This window comes from Rhinatrema bivittatum, chromosome 13 (genome assembly GCF_901001135.1).
Source record: "Rhinatrema bivittatum chromosome 13, aRhiBiv1.1, whole genome shotgun sequence".
In the NCBI taxonomy this organism is placed as follows: Eukaryota; Metazoa; Chordata; class Amphibia; order Gymnophiona; family Rhinatrematidae; genus Rhinatrema; species Rhinatrema bivittatum.
Window position 1 is genome coordinate 27,216,870 of NC_042627.1, and position 6,883 is coordinate 27,223,752.

Below are 6,883 nucleotides of genomic sequence, written 5' to 3' on the forward strand. Positions count from 1 at the left end.
ATATCATAACCCCTAGTGTTACAACTTCCTTTCCATCTGAAAAGATTTGATTTTTGTGCATCATTAATTTCTTCCAGGTATTTGAAGGTCTGTATCATAAGGTCTTTCTGTCTCATATGGCTTTCTGTACAGACCCTGCATCCTTTTGATCAGCTTTCTCTGCACACTTTCATTCTGTTCTTATCCTTTTTTAGATGAGGTCTCCAGAACTGACCATGGTATTCTAAGTGAGGCCTCTCCCAGGATCTCTGTAGTGGCATTATCACCTCTTTTTTTTTTTTCTTGCTAATTATGCCTCTTTCAATGCAGCCCAGCATTCCTCTGGCCTTAGCCAATACCTTGGCACATTGCTTCACCCCCTTCACATATAACTCCTTTGGATTGCCACACTCCACTTCTTCAATACAATTTAATCACGAACCCAAACAGTGAAAGAATGACAAGTGCAATCTATAAGTGAAATCTCACTGATCAAACAAGTATAAACAAAAAGAAAACAGAAGGAAGGGGAAACCGCAGAGCACACGCGGTGAGTCAGCTGCGCCCCTGAGAGGCTCTAGGCCTATCAGAGCGCGACAAAAAGGCCTTTAAATCGCTGAGCCTCCAACCGGCGTTTCTCTTCTCGTCCTCCCTCTCCCGGCATCGACCGCCTCACATCTCCTCCTTTGACGGGGCTCTCGAGGCCCGATCGGGGCTAGAGCCCGCTCGCCGTGCAGAGGAGGCAACCGGAACAGCAGCAAAACTAAAGAAAAAAGAAATAAACAGAAAACAGAAGGAAGGGGAAACTGCAGAGCACACGCGGTGAGTCAGCCGCGCCCCCTGAGAGGCTCTAGGCCTATCAGAGCGCGACAAAAAGGCCTTTAAATTGCTGCGCCTCCCACCGGCGTCACGCGTCCGAAGGAGCGTGACCTAAGGGGCCTGCCCCTTAGTGTACCCCTTTGTGAGCCCCCTCTGTGAGCCCCCAGGACAGAAACCCCATCGCCTACTACCTCTCCCCCTACAATACTTCTTCCGAGCTCTTACCCAGCATTCTCCAGCTCCCATCTTTTCTTCCAGCCTCGGCCAGCATTTATCCAACAATCTTTCCAGGCCTTGCAGTACCTTTCCAGCTCTGCCAGCTTCTCTAACACTATCCGATTATAAATGCACCATGCATATTTATAAGATCTCTCTCTTACAGGCAAAAAAAGACTATTATGCCAGCAGAATTCATGATATTCAATTTGATGCCAGGGCCCTGTTTTCCTATGTATCCCAACTCACTAAACCCTCTCCCCCCACCATCCCAGATGACCAGGCTCAATCCAAAGCAAATGAGCTAGCACTCTCTTCTTTCAGGATAAAATTGCTAACACACTTGCGCTTCTCCCTACCAACTCAATCCCCCCAGCCCTAAACTCCAACTCTACTTTTTATCCTGGAGCCACTCTTGACTCCTTCGAGCCCACTATCCCTCTGGAGATTGAATCCACCCTCAAGACGTTGAAACCATCCAGCCATCTGACTGACCACATCCCAACTAAACTTCTGCTTCTCATTCCGGGCGCTATCTCCAGATCTTTGGCTGACATCATAAACTGCTTCCTAGCCTAAGGAATCTACCCGGATGAGCTAAAAACGGCATCCCTTAAACCCCTCCTGAAGAAACCCAACCTGGACACACAAGAACTCTCCAACTTCCGACCCATATCCAACCTCCCTTTTCTAGTGAAACTTGCAGAGAAAGTGGTGAACACCCAGCTCTCAGACTACCTGGAGGAACACAAAATCCTATACCCTTCCCAGTACGGTTTCCGTAAATCATCCAGAAATCATCCAGAAACCTTCCTCATCTCCCTATCAGACCACATCCTCTTGGGCCTAGACAAAGGGCTCTCATTCCTGCTTGTCCTCTTAAACATCTCTGCAGCTTTCCACACCTTGAACCACACCATCCTTCTAAATCGCCTCTCAGACATCGGATTATCTGGATACGCTCTCAGATGGTTCAACTCCTTCCTCAACAACAGAAGCTTTAAGATTAGAATCAATAACAAAGAATCCCCTAATTTCAAATCAACACTAGGCGTCCCCCAAGGCTCTTCTCTATCCCCTACCCTCTTCAATATCTACTTACTGCCCCTCTGTCAGCTGCTCACAAACCTAAACTTAACACACTACCTCTATGCAGACGATGTTCAGATCTTGATCCCTATAAAAGAATCCCTTCCAAAAACGCTTACCTACTGGGAGAATTGCCTTAATTCCATTAACCACCTACTCACCAGCCTGAACCTGGTTCTCAATGCAGCCAAAACAGAAATCCTTCTTATCTCCCCCAACCATTCGGACAGCACCATTCAGACAGTCCCTAACCTCCAGACCACTCAAGTAAGAGACTTAGGAGTAATCCTCGATAAACATCTGAACTTAAAGAAATCAATCAACAATATCACCAAGGACTGTTTCTATAAGCTTCAGGTTCTGAAAAGACTCAAACCCCTTCTTCATTTCCAGGACTTCAGAACTGTTCTCCAGTCAACTCTGTTCTCTAAAACTGACTATTGCAACACTCTCCTCTTAGGGCTCCCTATCTCCGCCACCAAACCGCTACAGATGCTCCAGAACGCAGCAGCTAGAATCTTAACCAACCCTAACCGGGGAGCTCACATCACCCTCATACTCCAAAACCTGCCCTGGCTGCCAATAAAATACAGAATCTTGCACAAGGCACTCACCATAATCCACAAATCCATCCACAATCAACTACCTCTAGACCTTCAGATCCCATTCAAACTTTACTCATCCGCAAGACCCATCGGAGAAGCATATAAAGGAACCCTTCAAGTCCCTCCAACTAAATCCACGCGACTAACCTCCACCAAAGAACGCGCACTCTCCACAGCGGGCCCCGTCATCTGGAACAATTTGCCGACTGACCTAAGATTGGAACCCTGTCTTCTATCTAACCTTCCGAAAAAAAACTTAAGACTTGGCTTTTCCGCCAAGCCTTTCCTTAAGTTCTAAGATATCAACACACTTCTCAATCAGACTAAACCCAATTGGCTAGACTCCCGGTCCAGCCCCAGTATATATAAATATGTGTTCAAACTCTAGTTTTTGCTTTCCTTTTACTTCCTTGCTACTCTAGCCCCCAAGTTCAATCTCCCTGTTATATGTAACTGTGCTTCGGCCTTCCTGTTATATGGTTTATTTTGTTAGTCCCTAAGTTCCATGTAAACCGGTTTGATATGAATCTTGTCATGAAGGTCGGTATAGAAAATGTTAAATTAAAAAAAAAAGTATTCTGAGAATGAAGCCCACAATAGCAATGTGTTATTAATTATAAAGTGACCATCATACAGTACTAGGGCTGCATTCAAGCTTTCCCATCAATGTACTGAAATTATAATCCGGTCAGATTGCTATAATTGTGTTCTTTCGTGGTGCAAAATAAAGTGCACATAATTACAGAGTACATGGTAGCTATGGCTTTCCTCCCGGAGAATGAAGAAGATAAGTTTAAATTCACTATCTTATGAAACATTCTGAGGACATATTGTTTCACTGGTTTTATGTGCAGAAAAAAAATTCCTTAAAAAAAAGTATCAGAAGGACACAATTATAGCCATCTGTACTCCCTTCTCCTCCTCAACTGCCCAAGGCTCAGAGACCTGCAAGCTGACTGGTGGTTGCAGAGAGGAGCAAGAGGTTGTCATAGTAGTCCCACCCCCCAGGAGGATGATTCTCCATCCCTATGAGTCATGAGGGCAACATGGAAAGTTCCCCAGAGGAAGTTAAACCTGCTTCCAAAGTCAGGAGGAGGATTCTGGCCCCTTATGGGACAGGGAATCAGATTCAGAAGATCCAGGCTCCCATGACGAATAAGGGCCAGGATCTGGGACTTTAAATATCAAGGAGGAGGGCACTAAAGAAATCTACTGTGACAGCATGTAACATTCAAAAAGGCGACTGATAAAATGAGGAAAATGGTTAGGAAAAAACTGAAAGGAGCCACTGCTAGGGTTAAGAGTTTAGATTGGGCATGGACGTTGTTTAAAAATACAATCTTGGAAACCCAGACCAGATGTATTCCACACTTCAGAAAAGATAGAAAGAGGGCTAAATGACTACTGGCATGGTTAAAAGGCGAGGTGAGAGAGGCTATAATAGCTAAAATAACATCTTTCAAGAAACGGAAAAGGGATTCAAATGAAGTAAACAGGAAACAGCATAAGCACTGGCAAGCTCGATGCAAGCATTGAAAGAATTTGAAAATAAGTTTGCCGTGGAAGCAAAAACTCATAATAAAACCTTTTCCAGGTACATTTGAGGTAAAAAGCCTGCAAATCAGTTGGACTATTAGATGATTTAAAGTTCAAGGTTCTTATTGAAAATATTGTTTTTTACGTTACGTTATGCTTTACACTCCTTGTTATTTGTAAACCGGGTTGATGTGATGCCTATCATGAAACTCGGTATAACAAAAACAATAAATAAATAAATAAAATAAATGATCAAGAGATAAAAGGGGCACTTAGGAATGACAAAGCCATAGCAGAAAGACTGAATAAATTATTTGCTTCGGTATTCACTGAGGAAGATGTGAGAGATACCCATGCTAGAAATGATATTCAAAGGTGATCATGCAGAGAAAATTAAACAAATCTCAGTGAACGTTGAAGATGTACTAGGGCAAATTGACAAACTAGAGTAGAAATTCACCTGGATCAGATAATATACAATCCAGAGTGCTGTAAGAACTGAGAAATTAAATTGTGGACCTGCTATTGGAAATTTGTAAACTATCATTAACATCATCTATGGTACCTGAAGACTGGAGGGTTGCCAATGTAGCACCAATTTTTAAAAAGAGATCAAGGGGTGATCCAAGAAATGACAGACCAGAGAGTCTGACATCCGTGCCAGGCAAAATGGTAGAAACTATCATAAAGAACAAAATTGCTGAGCATATAGATAGGCATAGTTTAATGGGACAAAGCCAACATGGATTTGCCTCATCAAGTTATTACATTTGTTTGAGGGCATTAATAAACATGTGGATATAGATGAGCCAGTTGATATAGTGTATCTGGATTTCCAGAAAGCTTTTGACAAAATCCCTCGTGAGAGACTTATTAGGAAATTAAAATGTCATGGGATAGGGTTTAGTGCCCTATTGTGGATTGCCAACTGGTTGAAAGATAGAAAATAGAGTGTAGGGCTAAATGGTAAATTTTCCCAATGGAGAAAGTGAATAGTGAAATGCCCCAGGGATCTGTTCTGGGACCATTGCTTTTTAATATATTTATAAATTACCTGGAAATGGGAACAACAAGTGAGATGATCAAATTTACCAATGACATAAAATTATTCAAACTTGTTAAATCTGAAGAGGATTGTGAGAAATTGCAAGAGAACCTTGCAAAGTTGGGAGACTAGGCATGCAAATGGCAAAATAAATTTAATGTGGAAAAGTGCAAAGTGATGCATTTAGGGACGAGTAACCCAAATTATAGCTACACAATGCAAGGTTCCACATTAGGAGTCGCCATTCAGGAAAAGGATCTAGGCATCATATTTGATAATGCGTTCAAATCTTCTGCTCTGTGTGTAGCAGCAGCCGAGAAAGCAAATAGAATGCTAGAGATTATTAGGAAAGGAATGAAGAATAAAATAGAAAATATCATAATGACTTTATGATGCAACCCCATCTTAAGTATTATGTGCAGTCTGGTCACCATATCTCAAAAACAATATAGCAGAATTAGAAAAGGTACTGGAAGGGCAACCAAAATGATAAACAGGATAGAATGATTCCCCTATGAGGAAAGGCTAAAGAGGTTAGGACTCTTCAGCTTGGAGAAGAGACAGCTGAGGAGGAGGGGGGATATGATACAGGTTTATAAAATGAGTGGAATGGAATGAGTAAATGTTAATCAGTTTACTCTTTCAAGAAGTACAAAGAATAGGAGATACACAATGAAATTACTAGATAATACATTTAAAACTAATAAAATATTTTTTTTACTTAAAGTATAATTAAGCTCTGGAATTCATTGCCAGAGGATGTGGTGAAAGCTATTAGTGTAGCTGCATTTAAGATCTGTTTGGAAAAGTTCATAAACCATTAATAAGCTGTAGTTACAGATATCCACTGCTGATTCTTGGGATAAGCAGCTTGGAATCTATTTACCCCTTGGGATCCTGCCAGGTACTTGTGACTTGGATTGGCCACTGTTGGAAACAGGATACTGGGCTTGATAGATCCTTGATAGAATGACAAGTCTTATGTTCTTATCAAGGTGGGAGAGAACAGGGATTGGATCAGGAGGTGTAGATGTTTCCATTGGGGGGGGGGGGGGGGTGTGCAGTGAAAGGGAAAGTGAGTGTTCTACATGTTCCCATTCCTTCTCAGCAACAGCCAAGTTATCAGAAGTAGTCTCTGTCCCCTCTGCTAAAATTGGAGGGGCAGTTGATGCTGATGATGGCAATACTGGCGAGGCTGCCACATTTTCATCAGAAACAGTCCCTTGTACATTCTATAAACTGCTGAACCCTCTTGTTTAATGATCAGTATCCCATAGTTCTTTGCAGCTGTTTCTGCTCCATACATCATACTCTCCGCTACCAGGAACCTCATGGAATATAACAAAACTCCCTTTAAAAAAAAATAATGTTGTTAAAACACTTCTTCAGACCTATTCTCTTTCTTCTAGAATGATTGGGAATCTCAAAGGAACAAAACCAAAATATTATTCTGCCTGTATCTGAGTTTCATGATTTAATCGCATTTTCCCCCTGACATTTTGCTTCAGAAAAGCTTATTTCTGGTTTTTCTTTTGGGAGGGGGGTATATTCTTAGACAGTCCTCAAGCTCCAGAAACCGGCAGAGTCAGCAGTT